The sequence below is a fragment of the Zalophus californianus genome, chromosome 1 (genome assembly GCF_009762305.2).
Source record: "Zalophus californianus isolate mZalCal1 chromosome 1, mZalCal1.pri.v2, whole genome shotgun sequence".
In the NCBI taxonomy this organism is placed as follows: domain Eukaryota; kingdom Metazoa; phylum Chordata; class Mammalia; order Carnivora; family Otariidae; genus Zalophus; species Zalophus californianus.
Window position 1 is genome coordinate 137,220,879 of NC_045595.1, and position 24,256 is coordinate 137,245,134.

The following is a 24,256-nucleotide window of genomic DNA, read 5'->3' on the forward strand; positions in this document are numbered from 1 at the left end:
TGAGCTGTTGTTGAGGTAATAAATTGTTGCTCTGATTTCCAGTTAAATCATAAGAAGATTGCCCTCCAGGAATATGCTCATTGCATTCATTTGGCTTAGTCCATTCATCAGTACAGCCTTAAGTGCCGAAGGACTTGAGAGATCTTCTTGCCCAGCCTTCTTCTTTTACAAATGAGGAAGTTGAGGCTCAGATTGGTGGGGTGATTTATAGTGACTTACAATAGGATCAACAGGGGTAGATCTTGTACTCAGCAAAATGTCAATTACTGATGACATCAAGTAGACTCGATATCCTTAATGACTAGATGAAACACTCAGTGTAACTTTTTCCAACGACAGAAATCTGCAGGACAGCAGAGTAACCTCATGTACACACTGAAGTCAGTTATGTGGAATAGCAGATGAAAGGGGCTATTTTATAATGTACACCACCAACCCTAGAGGGAAGCCTTAAGTCTTTGGGGGCTCAAGATGAAAGATCTACATTTCAAAGAGCCCAAGGGCAGCCTTTCAGATGCTAACTTCACAAAAACTCAGGGCAGAAAACATTACCAATGATCTTCTTAGCAACATTCCCATTTTTACCCACTGCGAGGGAGGTGCTGTCCAGTCCACACGAGACAAACCTGGGAGATTCGGGGATGAAGATGTGATGAGGAATAAATTTCTTAAGTTGAAAATTATTCCAGAAAGGAGGGAGGCAAATGAGTTTAGGCAATGACTAGAAATTGTCCTTTCACGAGAAGACCTGGTTAGTTGGAAGTCAGTCCAACAGCCAACTGATCAAGCAAAAAATATCATTATACCAAAAATATAATAATCCTGATGTACATAAATAGACAAGGGTGTTCACTGTAGCAAAGTTTGTATAATAGCCTAAGTGCCCATAAAAGAGAATTAGTCAATGAATTCTGGTAGCTCTAACAGAATAAAATACCGTGTAGGCAGTAATCAGAATAATGTAGTCCTATGTTCACTGGCATGAAAAATTTCCATAATCATTTAGTGAAGAGTATTATATAATTTATATGAAATCTATATATTCAACATTAGACGTGTGTGTGTGTGTGTGGGTGTCTGTGTTTAGGGAGACCTTCACAAAGATTTCCCATAAAACTTCTGGGAGTTAGTATTTTCTTTAAAAAATTTTAAAGATTTTTCTACTATAATCAGAAAAAAAGACACGGGTATTTTAAAATTACGAGAAGCAGGTTGCTTGGAGAGAGGAACCCAGGAGAAGAAAGTGGAGTGGCATAGAATTAGAGGCACCTGCGGATGCCGGCGAGTAGCCCAGCTCTCAACCACAGCAGGTGTGGTTATCCCCACTTACAGACCTGTACAAGGGAGAGGAGGCTGTCCAACCACATTCTGCCTTACCTTGTGTTAGATGCCCTACCAGACTACTTGATGTTCCAAGTATGCAGTGTTTTAAACTCTATGCCTTTTTATTTGCCTAGAATGGCTTCTTACTTGGCCGACTTTCATAAGTTCTTCAAGTACCACCTCAACTTTGAAGCCCTCCTGGGTTCCTCCAGGTAGCTATAGAATTGTAAATATTTGTTTATATATCATCTGACTGAGCTAGATTGTGGGTGTCTGGTGACAACCACAGTGATGGTGAGCATCCTTGGTGATGTGCCCTGTGGTATTAAGAATGGTCAATAGTACAGGAAAACAGGATTTGAGATACCACAGAGAAACAAACACTAGGGTCAGATTAGTGCAGGGTGGGAGAAGAAAAATGCTGAAAATTTCAATTCTGAAGTTCAATAAAATATCTAAACATGGGAAAAGTCACTTAACTTTTTCTATAATAAGTACAAGATACTATTTTTCACCCATTATGTTGGCAACAATCAAGTAGTTTTATGACACCACATATGGGTGATGTTATGGAGAAACAGAAACTTTTGCTGACTGGAGGGTACATTTGTAGCTTTTGGAAGATGATTTGGCAATATCTGCCAAAATTTTAAATCCATTTATTTTCAGCCAAGTGGTTCTACTTCAAAGAATCTATCCTACTTACATCATACACATATAAGAAATATTATATACAAAATTACTCATTGTGGCATTTTTATAATAGCAAAAGTTTTGAAACAATTTGAATACCCATTAATAAAGAAAGGGTGAAATTAATTATTAAACATCTATGCTGGGGCACTTGGCTGGCTCAGTTGGTAGAACATGTGACTCTTGATCTCAGGGTTGTGAGTTCGAACCCCACGTTGGGAGTAGAGCCTACTTTAAAAAAAAAAATCCACGTAGTGGAAAACTCTGGAGTCTTTAAAAAGAATAAAGCAGCTCCTTGTACACTGGCCTGGAGTGTTCTCTAAGATGCAGTCTTATTTGTATTTTTTTAAAAAGATTTTATTTATTTATTTAGAGAGAGAGAGAGAGTGCACATGCACGCACTCACACAAGCAAATGGGGGTGGGGGGAAGCTCAGAGGGGTAGGGAGAGAGAAAATCCTAAGCAGACTGTGCTGGGTGCGGAACCTGATTGTGGGGCTTTATCTCACAACCCTGAGATCATGACCTGAGCCGAAATCAAGAGTTGAATGCTCAACTGACTGAGCCACCCAGGTGTCCCTAAGATGCAGTTTTAAATGAAAAGAGCAAAGTACATAATAGTATATATAATCTGTTAAAATTGTGGACAAAAATTTATAGTTTAGTCAGTTCAGGCTGCTATAACAAAGCACCCCAGACCGGGTGGCTTATAAGAAACAGAAATGTATTGCTCACAGTTCTGGAGGCTGGAAGTCTGAGAACAGGGTGCCGACATGACCAGGTTCTGGTGGTAACGCTGTTCCAAGTTGCAGACTGCTGACTTCTCATTGCGTCCTCACATGGCAGAAAGAGTGGGCTAGCTCTCTGGCCTCTTCTTATAAGGACACTAATTCCATTCATGAGGGCTTCACCCTTATTTTTGACCTAATCACCTCCCAAAGGCCCCCACCTCTTCCCAAAACTGTCACCTTGGGGGTTAGATTTCAACATGTGAATTTTGGGGAGAAACAAAATTCAGTTAATTTTATATATATATATCTATATATCTATATAAATGTTGCTCCCCAAGATATATAGAAGTGTGTTAGTTTGCTAAGAGCTATGGTAACAAAGTACCATAGACTGACTACCTTAAACAATAGAAATTTATTTCTCACAGTTCTGGGGCCTCCAAGTGTGAGGTCAAGATGTCCCAGGATTGATTTCTTCTGAGGCCTTTCTCCTTGGATTGCAGATTGGCACTGTCCCCCTGTATTTTTTCCTGGTCTTTCCTCCTGTCTGTATCTAGCCTCCTGTTCTTATAAGGACACCAGTTATATTGCTTTAGGGCCCACCCTAATGACCTCATTTAACCTTAATTATCTCTTAAAGATCCTACCTCCAAATGCAATCATGTTCTGAGGTACTGGGGGTTGGGACTTTGACATGAATTTGGGGGGTGTGACACAATTCAGTCCCTAACAATAAGGTACACATGTACTCTTGTATGCACATTTAGGAGGCTACGTAGCCAATGATGATCATGTTTGCTTCTATGGGAGGGAAGTGTTGGACAGACAACAGGTAAAGGAAAAGACACACTTCCATCCTTTGTAACTTTGAAGCATCAGGTAGTACCTATTTAAAAATTTAGGTAAAAATAAAGGAAAAAGTTTGTCTCTCAAGCTTGTTTTTTTCTGCATTTTAAACATTTCTTCTTTTCTTTGCTGAAGATGAACAGTTTATACATTAAAATAAGCCTGAAAGGTCTGGATCTGCATCCTTTTGAGTTTCTCTAAGGAGGAAAGCACTTGCTTTATGCAATCCCAGCCAGCACCTTCTGGGACTTGCCCCACATAAACTGAGTACCTATCTGTCTGGGAACAGATTCCTTTACAAATTCCTTGACTCAACCATATGGAGTGGGGTAGAAATTCTTCTCATGGGTCTCCCATCACAGCCAGTATAACCCCTTTAAAGTTAGATAATGTCATTCTTCTGTTCAAAACCCTGCAAAGGCTCCCGTTTCACCCAGAGTGAAAGCAAAGTGCCAAGAGCGGCTCCGAAGCCAGTGTGATCTGCCTGTCGTCCTTCAGAGTGACCCCTCTGTGTTCTCTGCCCCTTGCTCACTGGCCCAGCCGCCCTGGCCCCCTGCTGTCCCTGGAGGGCCTGCTCTGGAAGCCTCCATGCTCTGCTGTAGCTCCAGGACTGCTTCCCCCACGACCTCCCGTGGTCCTCACCTCTAAGGTTTTTTTCTGGCTCACTTCCTCCGGCACCCCACCTACCTCGGCCATTTTATTTACCTTCACACCCGCCTCTCTCCCTCTACCCCACGTCATTCCCTCAGTCCTGATTTCCCTTCATGCTCTATTTTTTTTTCCTGTAAGCATTCATCATCTCCTCATATACTGTATGTATTAATTGTCTGCCTTCTCCACTGGAACGTAAACTCCATGAGGGCAGAAATCTTTGCCTGTCTTGTTCACAAATGGATCCCAAGCACCTAGACTCAGGCCCGGCACACAGTAGGCACTCAATAAATATTTTGAATGACTGACTGAATAAATGACTGGTAAGCATGTGCCTTTCTTTTGTGCCTGAGGAAAGGACCGCTCTGTTCCAGACTTCATTGCCCCTTCTATCCTACCATTCCTCCTCTGTGGAGAAACACAAACCTCTTCTGATGAACGAGCGTTACCTCACCTCAAGTGTCAGGCTGGCTAGGCACTTTACCTATTACCTCAGTGCTTAGAACACCTTGTAATTTAGGTATCAAGGACGTGCTCAGGGGGCGCCTGGGTGGCTCAGTCGTTGGGCTTCTGCCTTCGGCTCAGGTCGTGATCCCAGGGTCCTGGGATCGAGCCCCGCATCGGGCTCCCTGCTCCGCGGGAAGCCTGCTTCTCCCTCTCCCACTCTCCCTGCTTGTGTTCCCTCTCTCGCTGTGTCTCTCTCTGTCAAATAAATAAAATCTTTAAAAACAAATGCTCATTTTGCACACTTATCAATGATAAGTCGCTAGCTGAGGGTTATCAACAATTAAACAAGAGCCCCAGAGCCTTTATGCAAGCCTTTCAGTCATAAAGTGAGATCAGAAGCTATCTTTCTGGAAACTCCTCTGTTCTCCTCTCGTCCGTCCTCTCTCAGTCACCATCTTCCTAAAAATAAAATCTGCTTTCCCCTTTAACAGGAGTTTAATGAGTGAGGGCAACAGGATGGTTAACTGAGAGCTGTGTTCATCCCAGATACATTTCGTGGTAGAATCAGATTCGTGGAGAAGTTTCCTTCAACAAACAAACTCCTGCTAGGTACCCGGCAGCATGCCAGTCCCTGGGTTTTTAAAATGACCCTCAAAGAGACTTGCAGGTAATCATACAAATTACTCCTCAAACCCTGCCTCTAGTTTAATGCACGTTTCCCTGGGCAAGGGCACACCTGGTCAGTATTAGCCCCAAATCAGATGAGCAGGGGCATGTCCAAGGCTCAAGAAGCCCCCATCTTCTTGATGGTCAGCACTCCTGATTTTAGAATTATTTCAGGTGGGGCTGGGGGTGGGTGGGAGTCAGATATGATTGCGCACAGCAGAAAAGTCCCCCAAAGGTCTCTTACCAGGGAATTGCTCTGCAGTTTCTTTAGAAGTAAATTTGCCTTCCTAATTATGGGTGCCCTGGGGCTACAATTACAGATAAAGAGCATTTCCAAAACTTAAGTTCTTCCTGCTTCCTTCTCCAATGCCTTGCTGGCAAACTTCCTGGCTGTCAGATCCTGCCCAGGAGCAAGAGGTAAGCTGGAAGGTGCAGGCCTGACCCAAAGCCCCGCAGCCCTAAAGCTGGAGGCGAGTGAGGGGTGGCTGTCATGGAGATGCACTGTCTAGACCGGCTGCGAGGGCAGCCCTCAGCTCTGTCAGACTCTGCCTCAGTGCCAGAGGGGCCTCATGCGTGGTCACACCCTGCCTGCACGGCCTGTGACGAGGGACTGAGTGAAGTGAGGGACCTCTGTGCCCCATCTGAGGTCCAACGAAGTCCTCACTGCAGAGCCACCCACCAGGTTCGTGGAGGTTTTGCATTGCGCTTCCCCTTGTTCCCGAGCCTGGTCCAGCCTCCTCTGTCTTCCTTCTATAGGAGTTAATCCCCAATAAAGAAGAGTGCACCCTCCCACTCCATTACAGTGTCCACTAGAAAACCCAAGCTGTGATGAAGGGTCAGAGGATGAGGGGTAGGCCCAGCTGCAGACACAGACAGAAGAAGGTTCATGGCCAGGGGAGCCCATCCGTTGGCTTTAGTGCCCTTCTTGGAGGAAGGAGTGTTCTAACTGGTGGGCAGAGCCCAGATATGCCAGCAGGGCCCTGAGCCCCCAAGGCCTGTCCCTCCCACATCTTTACTCTGTAAGGGCCATTCCTCTTCCCATCACTCTGAGCGCACACTCTTGCCCTCTCTCTCCGGATTCATTTTGTGGGCTCCTAATTTCCGAACCCCCAGCAGATAGATTGCTCTGAAACCTCTATCTGATCAGGCTAGCCCCTTGCACAAAACTCCTCAAAGGCTCTCCATCCACCTCAGCCTCAGGATCTCGTGAATTAGCAGTGGCTTGAGGTCTGGCCGGGTTTGCCTCTGTCGGCTCATCTAGTGGAGCTCTGAGCTCAGCCTGCACCTCCCCCGCTGCCCCCTGGGCTGAGGGGGCTTCCCTGTTGCGTCAGACTCCGGGGCCGCAACTGAGGACGGCAGGGAGTGGCACCCTCCCCTTGTAAAGAAGGCCACCTGTGTAGGCACAGCCACCTCCTGGGGCCAGCTGAGAGGTGGGAGGACCAGCTCCACCACCCCAGCGATCACCACAATCCCCTACACACTCACCCAAGCCTGAGGAGGAGGGGGGGGTTGGGGAGATGGGGGGATTGTCAAAGGCAAACAGCGGAGTATCCTGCTCGTGATGGGGAGGGTCAAGTGGACACGCCTTGCGGGCACCTGGCCTTGGAGGGCTGAGTGTGGGGCCAGGTCACCCATCAGAGGGCCAGGCTCTGGGTGTGAGCAGCGGGGGGCGGGGGGTAGTGGAGGTGTTGAGCAAGCTCCCATCTGGTGTCCCTCAGAAGAGTTCTCATATGAGTCCATGGCTGACTTAGCACTTGGACATCTGCCACACAGAGGACAGTATCAGCCCGTGTTAACCAGAGAGACAGCTGCCACCGCAGAGAGGGTTAAGACCCTGGTGGGTTAGGCAGAGCGACATTTCCTCTTCTCCCTCTCCCGCCGGGCCGCCCCTCTTTGGAAGTGCTGCCCATCGTCACAACCTCAGCTCCAGCCTGTAGAGGTGAGTTTGAGGTTTTAAACTACCTTTTAATAAACCGGAAGGGAGGATTAAAAGACCGTGGCTGATGACAGTGATTGAAGAAGAAAACAATTTTGTGTTTATGTCCCACTGAATCCTCTTTTAGAATCTTGCCACCTTCCTTAAACTCGGACTAGACCACCTGCTGCCTCCTAAGCACTCCAGAAAAGAGTAGGGATATTGGGCTGGAGCCACCTCTGCTCTGTCCCTCCAACCCACAGACTTTGACAGACCACGGACCCTGTCATTTTCCCATCCTTTCTGTCCCAGCGTGACAGCGATTGGTTAAGTATGTTCCATCTGGCAGGCAGAATTTTAAATTCTCGATGTGTGTTAACTCATGCTGTCTTCGTAAACAACTCTTTAAGGTATATGCTACTGCTCTCTGTATTTCTAGAAGAGGAAGTTAAGGCACAGAGAAGTTAAGTAGCTTGTCGATCCCTTATTTAGGGTCTCAGCTCCTGCGGCTAGAACAAAATGCCATAGTCTGGGTGACTTAAACAACATATGTTTCTTTCTCATCGTTCTGAGGCTAGGAAGTCCAGGATCAAGGTATTGATTCGGTGTCTGGTGAGAACCTGCTTTGGTTTGCAGACAACTGTTTTCTCATTGTATCTTCACATGGTGCAAGGACAGTCAGGGGGAGAGAGAGAGAGAAGCAAACTCCCTGGTCTCTTCTTTAAAAAGCACTAATCCCATTCAAGAGGGCTCTACCCTTACTCATGTAATTATCTCCCAAAGGCCCATCCCCAAATACCATCACAATGGGGATTGGAGGGGGTTAGAGTTTCTGGGTATGACTTTTGGGAGGTCACAAACATTCAGTCCCTATCCCTTAAGCAAATGCCAACAGTAAGACTTGAATCAGATAGTTTGGTTCAAAAGCCCTCCCGGGCTTGCCTTCTATACCCCACTGTCTCCTGAGCTCTAGAAAATCCTATCCTCTGGACTTCTTGGGGAATCTCATACTATTGTTTATACTTCCCTTCTCTGAATTTTGAACTTCTGCTTCTCCTCTGGTCTTTTTCTCACCCACCATAAACTAGGACTCTTGTCACTTCTGCCTGACCTCCAGCTGGTTACTTAAGAGCGGACCATACCAGCTGCCTCCTCAATCTGACTTCTTCCTCTAGAACTGCTCTCAGCTGGTCAGTAATGACCCTGTTGAATATCTTTAGAGTTTTTGCTGCTATTGACCCCTTCCCTTGTTGAAAATTCTGCCTTGCTTGCTTCCTATGACATCCTTCCCTGCAAGGTTTCTCTCCCCACTTCCCCCATACTCTTTTTCTGACCCAGACTGGTTTCTAGCTGGCTCTCCCACTATGCCTTAATGTTGGTGTAACCCTAGAGTCCATCCTGAGCACTCTTCTCAGGGAAATTCTCTCCTTTCATAGAGGTGTTCTAGTAGTGTTCCTCAGGCAACCTACACTCCACACTTCCAAGACTGAAACATCTTCTCTCCTTTAGAGCCTATTCTTGTCATAATCCCCATCAGGAGAATAGTTCTGGAACGAGACCAAGACTGCTCTCTTGATCTCCACCAAACATTAGCTAAATCTTACTGTTTTTACCTTGTAAACTAGTAAAATTTTGGGCCTCTGGATTCTTGTAGACTCTTAAAAATCATCCAGGATCCCCCAAAGCTTCTATCTATATGAGCTATATTTAAAGATGTTTTTATGCTATTAGAAACTAAAAGAAAAATGTTAAAATATTTATTGAAAATAATAGACCCATCGCATATTAACATGAATAAAATGTTTTATGAAAATAATTCCATTTCCAAAGCAAAAAAGAGAGAGAAGAGTTGCATTGTTTTATCTTTTTGCAAATCTCCTTAATGACTGGCTTAATAGAAAACAGGTGGATTATCATAGCTGTTTCTGCATATTCAGTCTGCTGCAATATATTATTTTGGTTGAACTCTGTGGAGAAAATCCAGCCTTAGACTGATAAGTAGTTGGAAGAGGGAGAGGGGTTTAAGCAGCCTTTTCAACTAATTGTAGATCGTTTCCTTTGATACTACATCAAAGCACAAGTGATGGTTTCTTTAAGGTCAGCTGGGATGTGAGTTCTGAGACCTCACACGGAACTCTTTGTACTGTGTTATATTACAATGTATCAGGCTACTTGACACTTTGAATGGCTCTCTTACAGGCATGATTTTATGATATTATACACTGGGCTTTTGGAAATCCTGGTTCACTGCCTTATGAATATCTTTCAAACGCTGACATACTTTCCTCTACAGTATCAAATAGCGACATGTGGTGTTACCCTCATTGTGTAAGTCTCCTAGGGCTGCTGTAACAAAGTACCACCCACCGTGTGGCTTAAAATGACAGAAACTCATTCTCTCCTATTTCTGGAGGCTAGAGGTTTGAAGTTAAGGTTTTGGCAGGGTTGGTTTTTTTCTTGAGGCACTGAGGGCGAGTCTCTTTCATGCCCATCTCCCAGCTTTTGGTAGCTGGTAGCAATCCTTGACATTTCTTGACTTAACCTCAATGTCTACCCCATCTTTACATGGCCCCATTCCCTGTGTGTGTTTGTGTTTATGTATGCAAAACTTTTTCCTTATAAGAACACAGTGATTGGAGTTATGGCCCACTCTAATCTAGTATGATCTGTTTTAAATTGATTACATTTGCAAAGAGCCTATTTTCAAATAAGGTCACATTTACAGGTACCAGGCGTCAGGACTTCAACATGTCTTTTGGGTGGGACACAGTTCAACCCATAGCTATCACCTCATCTGAAAAATCTTTAAGAACTGGTAAATATAGGGGCAGCTGGCTGGCTCAGTCGGCAGAGCATGTGACTCTTGATCTTGGTGTCGAGAGTTCGAGCCCCACATTGGGTATAGACCTTAAAAAAAAAAAAAGAAATTGGTAAGTACAGTGGTGGGCAAAAGTTTTCCATTTCTAATTTTTTTAATTTTTAATTTTATTTTTAAGATTTATTTATTTGTTTTTAGAGAGAGAGCACGCGCAGGGGAGAGGGGAAGAGACAGGGGCAGAGGGAGAGGGAGAGAATCTCAAGCAGACTCCTTGCTGAGTGCAGAGCCAGATGTGGGGCTCAATCTCACGACCCTAAGATCATAACCTGAGCAGAAACCGAGAGTTGGATGCTTTAACCAACTGTGCCAATCAAGGCACCCCCCCAAATTCTAATTTTTTTAAAAAGATTTTATTTTTAAGTAATCTCTACACCTAGAGAGTTCAAGGGGCTTGAACTCACAACCCTGAGATCAAGAGTCACATGCTCTACTGACTGAGCCAGCCAGGCACCCCTCAAATTCTACTTTTTGCTTGAAAATTCAGATTTCATTACTGGTAACAAATACAACTAGTAAAAAATACCACAACAAAACCAAGAAAAAGTTGTTTTCCTTCAAGTGGCAGACTCAACTTGTTCATTTTGAAGAAAATGTCTCCTAAATATTCAGTGGTGAATAACCTTAATCGGTTCTTTTCCCCCCCCGTAGGTGAAAATGGTGTTCCATGAGAAAAGTGGTCAGTGCAGCTCATAACTCACTTGCAAATGTATTTTTCTTTGAGACAACAATTGTATTTCTCTCTGTGACTGGGATGCTTATGTATCCCTCCTACATCAAACAGTGTATTAAATAGGGGGGTATTCAAGGCCGAGATTTAATGAAATTAATCATTTTTATTCCTTCATCAAGGACATTTTGAAGAGGAATTGACTTTTTCCCCCCCTAGGAATGGATGGATGTGAAAGATGCAAGACTATTAGTGGACTTCAGTGTCTTCTGAATTGTGCTAAGGCACCAGCAGTTTTACCCCTCATTGCTTTTGCACTGTTAGTACAAATGTCAACACAGTTGAAAAAGCCAAATATTGCCTTCATAGTACTGCAAAAATAGTTTTGACCTTGCAGCCCACCTGAAAGAGTTTCAAGGACCCCTAGTGGTCTGTGGAGCACATTTTGAGAACCGCTGTCCTAATCAGTTCTCCACCGAGAGTCTGTCTCTGCCTTAGGGCCCATCAGTTCTTAGGAGGACAATTGCAATAAGCAGAACCAGTTGTCCATCTCCAGAGTCGTTCCTTCCAACCAGTTCTCCCCATAGCAGCCAGTGGGCTCTCAGAAAGGCATATGTTCTTGGGACACTCTGCTGCTTCAAACAAACCCTTCAGTGGGTCCCCATTGACTTTTAAGTGCCACTCCTTAGCATAGGGTGACATGGGAGGTAATCTCAGATCTAACAGTGACTTACCTTTCCCACCTCTTCCCCAGCTGCATTTCCACATGACATTCAATCCAACCACACCAGTTGTTTTAATCCATCATGCTTTCTCTTGCCTGAAATGCCCTACTCTTCTCCCCTCTTACCTGGCTAAGCCTTACTCTTTAAAAGTCAACTTTCTATTCCCTCTTCCAGGAAGACTTCCTTGACTACCTTTTTGAATTAGCAGGATTTTCTCCTCTATGTTTCCATACCATCATGTACTCAGTTCTATTATAACATTTCTAATAATGTAGTATCAGTGAATAATAGTAACTACTATTATTATAATCACAAATACCTATTTCCTACTTATATTTGCTGGACTTGATGTCTGGCGCTTTAAACGCACCATAATTTCTAGCATATGCAGCTATTATGCACATTAAGATTTGGAGTTCTTTAACCACACCCAGGGTATAGGAGGTAAGATAACAAAAGTGGGTAAGTGTATGGTTCTTTTTTTTTTTAAGGGTTTTTTTAAAAATTTATTATAGAGAGAGAGAGCGCGAGAGAGCACAAGCTGGGGGAGGGGCAGAGGGAGAGAGAGAAGCAGACTCCCCGCTAAGCAGGGAGCTCCACGCAGGGCTCCATCCCAGGACCCCGGGATCAAGATCTGAGCTGAAGATAGACGCTTAACTGACTGAGACACTCAGGCACCTCAAGTGCATGGTTCTTATTTTTTTTAAATATTGTATTTATTTATTTGAGAGAGAGAGAGAGAAGAAGAGCAAGAGGGAGGGGCAGAGGGAGAAGCAGGCTCCCCACTGAGTAGGGAGCCCCACAAGTCTTGATCCCAGGACCCTGATTGGATCCCAGGACCCTGAGATCATGACCTGAGCCAAAGGCAGATGCTTAACTGACTGAGCCACCCACACGCTCTAAGTGCATGGTTCTTAAAGTGTATGAGACTTGAGTTCACATCGCAGCTTTAAGCTATGTGAACGTAAACAAGTTTCTCATTTTCTTTTCTCAAAAATATTTGTTTTTACCAAGGTGATATATGTTATACAGAAAAGTACAAGTGAGAAAGCAATAAATGACCCCTAAATCCCACCATTCATAAATAAAATTATTATTTGTAAGCATGATTATAGATATTTCCAAGTGGATCAGAATGTTAGGATGATACATCAATAAACAGAAATTTCTAGCCAGAGGATGATATTCCATATTCTTTTGTTTGGAAGTAGAAAAATACAACAACAACAACAAACTAGTGAAATTCAAGGGATTGCTGAAATTCAGATAAATGATTCTTTACCAGAAGGGACATAGGGATATGGGTAGTTCCTTTAAACCCCTCTTAGAGCAGGACCCTCGCCGGCGCCCAGCAAGCTGTGCGTACCGACCCACGCAGGCACTGTGCTTGGATGCACACAGTTCATTTAGACAAATAGAAGCTAAATGTCTCATTCTGGCTGCTTCCCGTGCTCACTGAGCACTAAGTACAAGAGCTGGGGAGCCAGACTGTTGGGATTTGAATTCTGATTCCATGATTTGTTAGCTTTGGGTGATTAGCTAACTTCTCTGTGTTTTATTTCCTCTTTTGTAAAATGAGGCTAGTAATAGACTGTACTTAATGGGGTTACAGACAGGATTAAATAAATTAATCTGTAAAGAATTTAGGGCAATAAGCATACAGTAAATGTCAATAAATGGTTGCTATTATGCCTTGTTATTTGGCTCCTGGCTAGGATGGGTGGCGGGGGGAAGGATGATAAAAACCATTAAAAGTTGGAGTTACTATACTTTTAAAACCATCATATTTTGATTTTAGATCCCACCAACTAATGGTTTGCTAGAAGATAGGAGACTAGCACCTTTGCACTTCTTCCCACATCTTTCTCCCCTCCTATCAGTTTTTGCTTGTCAATATTACTTCTTTGTAAAGGTTATAACCATTCTGTTCCATCACTTCCCCGTTATTTAACTTTGCCTATATTTAAATGGATTTCATGCTCACCACCAGGGTTTTTGCCCCCACATTTTTATTTCGGAGTTGTTTTATGCTGATTCAACTCTTGATCAGGTAGAGCTTGTGTGTTCAAGAAGCGCTTGTGCATGCCTGCTACATTCCTTGAGTTCTTGCTCATTTGAGAATGTGTGCCTTTTGCATTTCTACTTGAATGACATTTTTATGGGATGGAATATATTGGGGTCACTTCTTTCCCATGGAACTTGGCAGACAGTACTCCACGTTCCTCTTCCATTGAACACTGCAGTGGAAAATCTGATTTTTCACCCTTCTAGGTGATTGGATTTTTTTTCCCTGGATGTCTAAAGAATTCTTTTTTTTCCCTAATCTTTCTTTTTTTTAAATTTTTTATTGTTATGTTAATCACCATACATTACATCATTAGTTTTTGATGTAGTGTTCCATGATTCATTGTTTGTGCATAACACCCAGTGCTCCATGCAGAACGTGCCCTCTTTAATACCCATCACCAGGCTAACCCATCCCCCCACCCCCCTCCCCTCTAGAACCCTCAGTTTGTTTTTCAGAGTCCATCGTCTCTCATGGTTCGTCTCCCCCTCCGACTTACTCCCCTTCATCCTTCCCCTCCTGCTATCTTCTTCTTTTTCTTTTTTCTTAACATATGTTGTATTATTTGTTTCAGAGGTACAGATCTGTGATTCAACAGTCTTGCACAATTCACAGTGCTCACCATGGCACATACCCTACCCATTGTCTACCACCCAGCCACCCCATCCCTCCCACCCCCCACCACTCCAGCAACCCTCAGTTTGTTTCCTGAGATTAAGAATTCCTCATATCAGTGAGGTCATATGATACATGTCTTTCTCTGATTGACTTATTTCACTCAGCATAACACCCTCCAGTTCCACCCACGTCGTTGCAAAGGGCAAGATCTCATTCCTTTTGATGGCTGCATAATATTCCACTGTGTATATATACCACATCTTCTTTATCCATTCATTGGTCGATGGACATTTTGGCTCTTTCCACAGTTTGGCTATTGTGGACATTGCTGCTATAAACATCGGGGTGCACGTACCCCTTCGGATCCCTACATTTGTATCTTTGGGGTAAATACCCAGTAGTGCAATTGCTGGATCGTATGGTAGCTCTATTTTCAACTGTTTGAGGAACCTCCATACTCTTTTCCAGAGTGGTGGCACCAGCTTGCATTCCCACAAACAGCGTAGGAGGGTTGCCCTTTCTCCGCATCCCCGCCAACATCTGTCATTTCCTGACTTGTTAATTTTAGCCATTCTGACTGGTGTGAGGTGGTATCTCATTGAGGTTTTGATTTGGATTTCCCTGATGCCGAGCGATGGTGAGCACTTTTTCATGTGTCTGTTGGCCATTTGGATGTCTTCTTTGGAAAAAGGTCTGTTCATGTCTTCTGCTCATTTCTTGATTGGATTATTTGTTCTTTGGGTGTTGAGTTTGATAAGTTCTTTATAGATTTTGGATACTAGCCCTTTATCTGAGATGTCCTTTGCAAATATTTTCTCCCATTCTGTCGGTTGTCTTTTGGTTTTGTGGACTGTTTCTTTTGCTGTGCAAAAGCTTTTGATCTTGATGAAATCCCAATAGTTCATTTTTGCCCTGGCTTCCCTTGCCTTTGGCGATGTTTCTAGGAAGAAGTTGCTGCGGCTGAGGTCGAAGAGGTTGCTACCTGTGTTCTCCTTTATAATGTTGATGGACTCCTGTCTCACGTTTAGGTCTTTCAACCATTTGGAGTGCATTTTTGTGTGTGGTGTAAGGAAATGGTCCAGTTTCATTCTTCTGCATGTGGCTGTCCAATTTTCCCAACACCATTTGTTGAAGAGACTATCTTTTTTCCATTGGACATTCTTTCCTGCTTTGTCAAAGATGAGTTGACCATAGAGTTGAGGGTCCATTTCTGGGCTCTCTATTCTGTTCCACTGATCTATGTGTCTGTTTTTGTGCCAGTACCATACTGTCTTGATGATGACAGCTTTGTAATAGAGCTGGAAGTCCGGAATTGTGATGCCGCCAGCTTTGCTTTTCTTTTTCAATATTCCTCTGGCTATTCGGGGTCTCTTCTGGTTCCATACAAATTTTAGGATTATTTGTTCCATTTCTTTGAAAAAAGTGGATGGTATTTTGATGGGGATTGCATTGAATGTGTAGATGGCTCTAGGTAGCATTGACATCTTCACAATGTTTGTTCTTCCAATCCATGAGCATGGAACGTTTTTCCATTTCTTTGTGTCTTCCTCGATTTCTTTCATGAGTATTTTATAGTTTTCTGAGTACAGATCCTTTGCCTCTTTGGTTAAATTTATTCCTAGGTATCTTATGGTTTGGGGTGCAATTGTAAATGGGATCGACTCCTTGATTTGTCTCTCTTCTGTCTTCTTGTTGGTGTATAGGAATGCCACTGATTTCTGTGCATTGATTTTATATCCTGCTACTTTACTGAATTCCTGTATGAGTGCTAGCAGTTTTGGGGTGGAGTCTTTTGGGTTTTCCACATACAGTATCACATCATCTGCAAAGAGTGAGAGTTTCACTTCCTCTTTGCCGATTTGGATGCTTTGATTTCTTTTTGTTGTCTGATTGCTGTGGCTAGGACTTCTAATACTATATTGAATAGCAGTGGTGAGAGTGGACATCCCTGCCGCGTTCCTGACCTTAGGGGAAAAGCTCTCAGCTTTTCCCCATTGAGAATGATATTCGCTGTAGGTTTTTCATAGATGGCTTTTATGATATTGAGGTATGTACCCTCTATCCCTATACTCTGAAGAGTTTTGATCAAGAAAGGATGCTGCACTTTGTCAAATGCTTCTTCTGCATCTATTGAGAGGATCGTATAATTCTTGTTCTTTCCTTTGTTAATATATTGTATCACGTTGATTTATTTGCAGATGTTGAACCAGCCTTGCAGCCCAGGGATAAATCCCACTTGGTTGTGGTGAATAATCCTCTTAATGTACTGTTGAATCCTATTGGCTAGTATTTTGGTGAGAATTTTTGCATCCATGTTATTCAAGGATATTGGTCTGTAATTCTCCTTTTGATGGGGTCTTTGTCTGGTTTGGGGATCAAGGTAATGGTGGCCTCATAAAATGAGTTTGGACGTTTTCCTTCCATTTCTATTTTTTGCAACAGTTTCAGGAGAATAGGTATTAATTCTTCTTGAAATGTCTGATAGAATTCCCCTGGGAAGCCATCTGGCCCTGGGCTTTTGTTTCTTGGGAGATTTTTGATGACTGCTTCAATTTCCTTAGTGGTTATAGGTCTGTTCAGGTGTTCTATTTCTTCCTGGTTCAATTTTGGTAGTTGATACATCTCTAGGAATGCACCCATTTCTTCCCGGTTATCTAATTTGCTGGCATAGAGTTGCTCATAATATGTTCTTTTAATTGTTTGTATTTCTTTGGTGTTGGTTGTGATCTCTCCCCTTTCATTCATGATTTTGTTGATTTGGGTCATTTCTCTTTTCTTTTTGATCAGTCTGGCCAGGGGTTTATCAATCTTGTTAATTCTTTCAAAGAACCAGCTCCTAGTTTCGTTGATCTGTTCTACTGTTCTTTTGGTTTCTATTTCATTGATTTCTGCTCTGATCTTTATGATTTCTCTTCTCCTGCTGGGTGTAGGCTTTATTTGCTGTTTTTTCTCCAGCTCCTTTAGGTGTAGGGTTAGGTTGTGTATTTGAGACCTTTCTTGTTTCTTGAGAAAGGCTTGTATTGCTATATACTTTCCTCTCAGGACTGCCTTTGCTGTATCCCAAAGATTTTGAACAGTTGTGTTTTCATTTTCATTGGTTTCCATGAATTTTTTTAATTCTTCTTTTATTTCCTGGTTGACCCATTCATTCTTTAGTAGGACGCTCTTTAGCCTCCATGTATCTCAGTTCTTTCCGACTTTCCTCTTGTGATTGAGTTCTAGTTTCAAAACATTGTGGTCTGAAAATATGCAGGGAATAATCCAATCTTTTGGTAGCAGTTGAGACCTGATTTGTGACCTAGGATGTGATCAATTCTGGAGAATGTCCCATGGGCACTAGAGAAGAATGTGTATTCCGTTACTTTGGGATGGAATGTTCCGAATATATCTGTGAAGTCCATTTGGTCCAGTGTGTCATTTAAAGTCTTTATTTCCTTGTTGATCTTTTGCTTAGATGATCTGTCCATTTCAGTCAGGGGTGTATTAAAGTCCCCCAATTTATTGTATTGTTGTCAATGTGTTTCTTTGCTTTTGTTATTAATTGCCTTATATAATTGGCTGCTCCCATGTTAGGGGCATAGATATTTACAGTTGTTAGATCTTCTTGTTGGATAGACCCTTTAAGTAGGATATAGTGTCCTTCTTCATCTCTTATTCCAGTCTTTGTTTTAAAATCTAATTTGTCTGATAAAAGGATTGCCACCAGCCTTCTTTTGGTGTCCATTAGCATGGTAAATGGTTTTCCACCCCCTCACTTTCAATCTGGGGGTGTCTTTGGGTCTAAAATGAGTCTCTTGCAGACAGCATATTGATGGGTCTTGTTTTTTAATCCAATCTGATAGCCTGTGTCTTTTGATTGGGGCATTGAGCCCATTTACATTCAGGGTAACTATTGAAAGGTATGAATTTAGTGCCATTGTATTGCCTGTAAGGTGACTGTTACTGTATATAGTGTGTGTTCCTTTCTGATCTATGCTGCTTTTAGGCTCTCTCTTTGCTTAGAGGACCCCTTTCAATATTTCTTGTAGGGATGGTTTCGTGTTTGCAAATTCCTTTAGTTTTTGTTTGTCCTGGAAGCTTTTTATCTCTCCTTCAATTTTCAATGACAGCCTAGCTGGATATAGTATTCTTGGCTGCATATTTTTCTCGTTTAGTGCTCTGAAGATATCATGCCAGTCCTTTCTGGCCTGCCAGGTCTCTGTGGATAGGTCTGTTGCCAATCTAATGTTTCTACCATTGTAGGTTACATATCTCTTCTCCCGAGCTACTTTCAGGATTTTCTCTTTGTCTCTGAGACTCGTAAGTTTTACTATTAGATGTCGGGGTGTTGACCTATTTTTATTGATTTTGAGGGGTTCTCTGTGCCTCCTGGATTTTGATGCCTGTTTCCTTCCCCACGTTAGGGAAGTTCTCTGCTATTATTTGCTCCAATATACCTTCTGCCTCTCCTCTCTCTTTCTTCTTCTTCTGGGATCCCAATTATTCTAATGTTGTTTCGTCTTATCGTATCGCTTATCTCTCGAATTCTGCCCTCGTGATCCTGTAGTTGTTTCTCTCTCTTTTTCTCAGCCTCTTTATTTTGCATCATTTGGTCTTCTATATCGCTGATTCTCTCTTCTGCCTCATCTATCCTAGCAGTTAGTGCCCCCATTTTTGATTGCACCTCATCAATAGCCTTTTTGATTTCGACTTGATTAGATTTTAGTTATTTTATTTCTCCAGAAAGGGTTTCTCTAATAACTTCCACGCTTTTATCAAGCCCAGCTAGTATCGTTAAAGTCATGGTTCTGAACTCTAGGTCCAACATCGTACTAATGTCCGTATTGAGTAGGTCCCTCGCTGACGGTACTACCTCTTGTTCTTTTTGCTGAGGTGATTTTTTTCGTCTTGTCATTTTGTCCAGAGGAGAATAGATGAATGAGAGAACAAAATGCTAACAGGTTAACAACGTCCCCAGCGAATATACTCTATACAAATCAGAAAAGACCTGAAACCAGGGGAAAAGAAAGGGAAAGAAAGAAAAAAGAAAGAGAAAAGAAAGAAAAAAGAAAGAAAGAAAAAGATAAAAACAAAAACAGAACAATACAAAAAAAACAAAATATGATCAAATATGATCAGGCTAGTGTATAGATCAGTGCCACACACTAGATTTTGGGCGTATTTTGGTCTGTTAGAAAAAAGTGCCTCCTAAAATTTTAAAGGAAGAAAGACTTATATATGTACAATATAGGGGTTGATATAATGAAGGGATGGAAGATGACTGTAAAGATGAAAAGTATAAAAGATTTTATAAACGGAATTGATAAGTTGTTTGAAAAAAGAAAGAAGATTTAAAAAAAAAAGAAAAAAGAAAGGGAGAGAATGTGATCAGGCAGGAGACTAGAACAAACCCATACACTAGTGATATAGGGTATATTTTGATCTGTTAGAAGAAACTGTATCTCAAAATTTTAAAGAGAGAACAACTTATATATATATGCCAAAAATAAGGGTAACTACTATGAAGGGATAAAATATGACTCTAAAAATGAAAAATAAAAAATGTTTTTTTAAAAAAGCGATTGATAAGATGGTGGTTGAAAAAGGGAAAAAGAAAAATTAAAAAAAACAGTTAAAAAAATTAACTTTGAAAAACTAATGAATCATGGTTAAAAAAAAAAAAGCCATGAATTCTATGTGCCGTATTCCCCTAGCGCTGGAGTTCTCCCGTTCTCCTTGATCGGTAAACTTGGTCTTGGCTTGCTGGCTGTTCGTGCTGATCTTCTGGGGGAGGGGCCTGTTGCCGTGGTTCCCAAATGTCTTTGACGGAGGCGGAATTGCCCTGCCCTTGTGAGTCTGGGCTAAGCAAGCTGCTCCGGTTTGCTCACAGGAGCTTTTGTTCCCTGCAAGCTCTCCGTACAGCTTTGGAGGACCAGGGTGAAAATGGTGGCCTCCCAATCTCCACCCGGAGGAGCTGAGAACTCGGGGCCCCGCTCCTCAGTGCGCCCCCAGAGAAAAACAGTCACTCCCGTCTCCCCGGTCTCCAGCCGCACTCCGTGCTCACCCGGCCTGTGACTGAGCGTTTCTATCTCTGGCACCTGACCCCGTGTGGAGTCTCCAAACCCAACAGATCCCTGCAGTGCGCTCCCGCGCTGCTCCTCCCAGGGGAGGAAGGGGAGTCTCCCCAGACCTGCCGCTTGTTGGGTCCCTGCTGGAGGAGCAGTGGCCCGACTGGGCCGCGGATCACAGTGTATGGCAACCCCGAGCTGAGAGCCCGCGCCTCGGCTCCGTCCCTGCAGCCGGCTTCCCCGCTCCAATACCTGGGAGCTCTGCCGCACTCAGGCACCCCCGGTCTTTCTGTGACCCTGAGGGTCCTGAGACCACACTGTCCCGCGAGGGTTCCACCCCCCGCTTAGCCACTGGAGCGATGTCCCTCATCGGAGCCGACTTCTAAAAGTTCCGATTTTGTGCTCCACGGCTCTATCACTTGCCAGAAGCGGCCGATGGAGGCCCCCTCCCCCGCTGTCTATCCTCCCGAATATCGCCTCGGATTCACTTCTCCGCACGACCTACCTTCCAGAAAGTGGTCGCTTTTCTGTTCAGAGAGTTGTTGCTACTCTCTTCTTCGGTCTCCTGTTGAGTTCGTAGGTGTTCAGAATGGTTTGATCCCTATTCAGCTGAATTCCTGAGACCAGACGAAATTCAGGTCTCCTACTCCTCCGCCGTCTTGCTCCAAGATCCCTTCCCTAATCTTTCAATTTAAGTTAACAAACATATATCTAAATATCTCTTTTTTTCTATCAATATTATTGGAAAACAGTATATCTTTTTGATTAGAAGCCTGAATTCTTACACTTTGGAGAAATTGTTCTCTATCACATTTTCCAATATTACAGTTTCTTTCCTTAATTGTTGCAAATCTTCACTTCCAAGACATCAGGAATTTTTATGTTAGATTGTCTTTCTCATGTATTCTTTAATTGCTTTGCATCTCATGTCCTTTCCCTCAGTATTCGTTATGATTATCTCAAGTCTTCCATCTGTGAAAATAACTTGATGTTCAGCTGTATCTCTTCTGGTCCATGTTTATTTTTCAAAGTGATTTGTTAGATCTGAATGAGGATTTGGCTACACACTTTGTCGCTTTGGCACTGTAATCTCCCTTTTAATCTCCCACTGTTATTTAATCCTTTCGTCTTTGTGTTTTTATTTTGTTAAAGTCATATTCTTGGGGCGCCTGTGTGGCTCAGTCGGTTAAGCCTCTGACTCGTGGTTTCAAGCTCAGGTCCTGATCTCAGGGTCCTGAGGTCAAACCCTGGGTTGGGCTCCATACTCAGCAGGGGATCTGCTTGAGATTTTTTCTCCCTCTCCCTTTGCCCCTTCCCTGGCACTCTCTCTCTCTCAAATAAATAAATAAATAAACAGATCCTTAAAAAATAAAGTCATTTTCTTTATTAGAATACATGTCTGAAGAGTGATGTATTCAGAGTATCTTGCTGCTTGGTTGGTTTGGGCTAGGTTTTCTTCCAAACAGGGTTGATTTTTTTTCTCTGTATGGAATACTTTCTGAGTTACTGTCCTGTTTCTTTTTTTATTTAGCCTGTGACTAACATGGATTATTTGGTTTGATATAAAATATGGGTGACTTCTTGAAACCCTTCCTGTGTTATTTAAAACTTAGTTGCCTCCCCCTCAGAACTACAGCTTGTGGGCTGCGGTGAGTTGCCTGCTATCTGCTTTTCTGTAGTTTTAGGACATGGGGAGTGGACAGGGCTGCATGCAGCTCGGCTGGGGGACTGGGGACCTGTGCTTTTCTGAGACCCAGTAAAATGTCCCGTTGCAGTATGCATGCCACCCCGCTGGGTCTGTATACCACTCCAGTGGATGTGCCTCCAGCCTAGCACAGTGATCTGGAAACTGTCCAGCCCTGGGTGCCCTTCGTCATTCCCTCATAGTCCTGCAATGGAGTGCAGGGGCTTTTGCTCCCTAATGCTTCCTTGCGATTTTTCTCTGGCTGCCTTTTCATTTGCTCAGTCATATTCTCTCCAAATGGGAAGAGGGGTGGGCCAGTTCCTGAATGTTACCAGGATTTTGCCATTACACCTGTTTTCCTCCATAAGGCTTCTCGGGGAGGAAGTATGAGATTATGATGCACGTGGCACCATGTCAGAACTCTTTGTTCCTTTCTTTGTTCCTTCTTTTCAACGTTCATGGCATAAAGTTTATGATCCTCTCTTTTGTTTCTTAAATTCCACATATCAGTGAGATTATATGATAATTGTCTTTCACTGATTGACCTATTTCGCTTAGCATAATACCCTCTAGTTCCATCCACGCCGTTGCAAATGACAAGATTTCATTTTTCTGATGGCTGAATAATATTCCATTGTATATATATACCACATCTTCTTTATTCATTCATCTGTTGATGGACATCTGGGCTCTTTCCATAGTTTGGCTATGTGAACATTGCTGCTATTAAACATTGGGGTGCAGGTGCCCCTTCAGATCGCCACATTTGTATCTTTGGGGTAAATACCCAGTAGTGCAATTGCTGGGTCACAGGGTAGTTCTGTTTTCAACTTTTTGAGGAACCTCCATACTGTTTTCCAGAGTGGCTGCACCAGCTTGCCTTCCCACCAACAGTGTAGGAGGGTTCCCCTTTCTCCGCATCCTTGCCAACATCTGTTGTTTCCTGACTTGTTAATTTTAGCCATTCTGATGAGTGTGAGGTGGTATCTCATTGAGGTTTTGATTTGGATTTCCCTCAGCCTGAGAGATGTTGAGCACTTTTTCACGTGTCTGTTGGCCATTTGGATGTCTTCTTTGCAGAAATGTTTGTTCATGTCTTTTGCCCATTTCTTGACTGGATTATTTGTTCTTTGGTTGTTGAGTTTGATAAGTTCTTTATAAATTTTGGATACTAGCCCTTTATGTGATAAGACATTTGTGAGTATCTTCTCCCATTCTGTTGGTTGTCTTTTGGTTTTATAAACTCTTTCCTTTGCTGTGCAAAAGCTTTTTATCTTGATGAAGTCCCAATAGTTCATTTTGCCCTTGCTTCCCTTGCCTTTGGAGACGTGTCTAGCAAGAAGTTTCTGTGGCTGAGGTCACTGAAATTGCTGCCTGTGTTCTCTAGGATTCTGATGGATTCCTGTCTCACATTTAGGTCTTTCATCCATTTTGAGTCTATTTTTGTATATTGTTTAAGAAAATGGTCCAGTTTCATTCTTCTACATGTGGCTGTCCAATTTTCCCAACACCATTTGTTGAAAAGACTGTCTTTTTCCATTGGATATTTTTTCCTGCTTTATCGAAGATTAGTTGACCATAGAGTTGAGGGTCCGTTTCTGGGCTCTCTATTCTGTTCCACTGATCTATGTGTCTGTTTTTGTGCCAATACCATGCTGTCTTGATGATAACAGCTTTGTAAGAGAGCTTGAAGTCTGGAATTGTGATGCCACCAGCTTTGGTTTTCAACATTCCATTGGCTATTTGGGGTCTTTTCTGGTTCCATACAAATTTTAGGATTATTTGTTCCAGCTGTGTGAAAAAAGTTGATGGTATTTTGATAGGGATTGCATTGAATGTATAGATTGCTCTAGGTAGCATAGACATTTTAACAATATTTGTTCTTCCAATCCATGAGCATGGAACATTTTTCCATTTCTTTGTGTCTTCCTCAACTTCTTTCATGAGTGTTCTATAGTTTCCTGAGTAGAGTATCATGTCATCTGCGAAGAGTGAGAGTTTGACTTCTTTGCTGATTTGGATGACTTTTTCTTTTTGTTTTCTGATTGCTGAGGCTAGGACTTCTAATACTAATAACAGTAGTGATAGTGGACATCCTTGCCATGTCAGGAACATTCCCCTTAGGGGGAAAGCTCTCAGGTTTCCCCATTGAGAATGATATTTGCTGTGGGCTTTTCGTAGATTTCTTTTATGATATTGAGGTATGTTCCCTCTAACCCTACACTGTGAAGAGTTTTAATCAAGAAAGGATGCTGTACTTTGTCAAATGCTTTTTCTGCATCTATTGAGAGGATCATATGT

The 24,256-nt window shown here is 42.7% G+C and overlaps 1 protein-coding gene across 1 annotated transcript in view; it reads left to right on the forward strand.

Annotated features, from left to right (window-relative positions):
* Window positions 1-7,188: 7,188 nt before the first annotated feature.
* Window positions 7,189-24,256, forward strand: part of ST6GAL1 (ST6 beta-galactoside alpha-2,6-sialyltransferase 1) — a 159,462-nt gene continuing 142,394 nt past the window's right edge. Inside the window, exon 1 of the mRNA XM_027582045.2 lies at window positions 7,189-7,295. The gene's annotated coding sequence lies outside the window, so the exon portion shown is untranslated. The remainder of the gene's footprint in view (window positions 7,296-24,256) is intronic.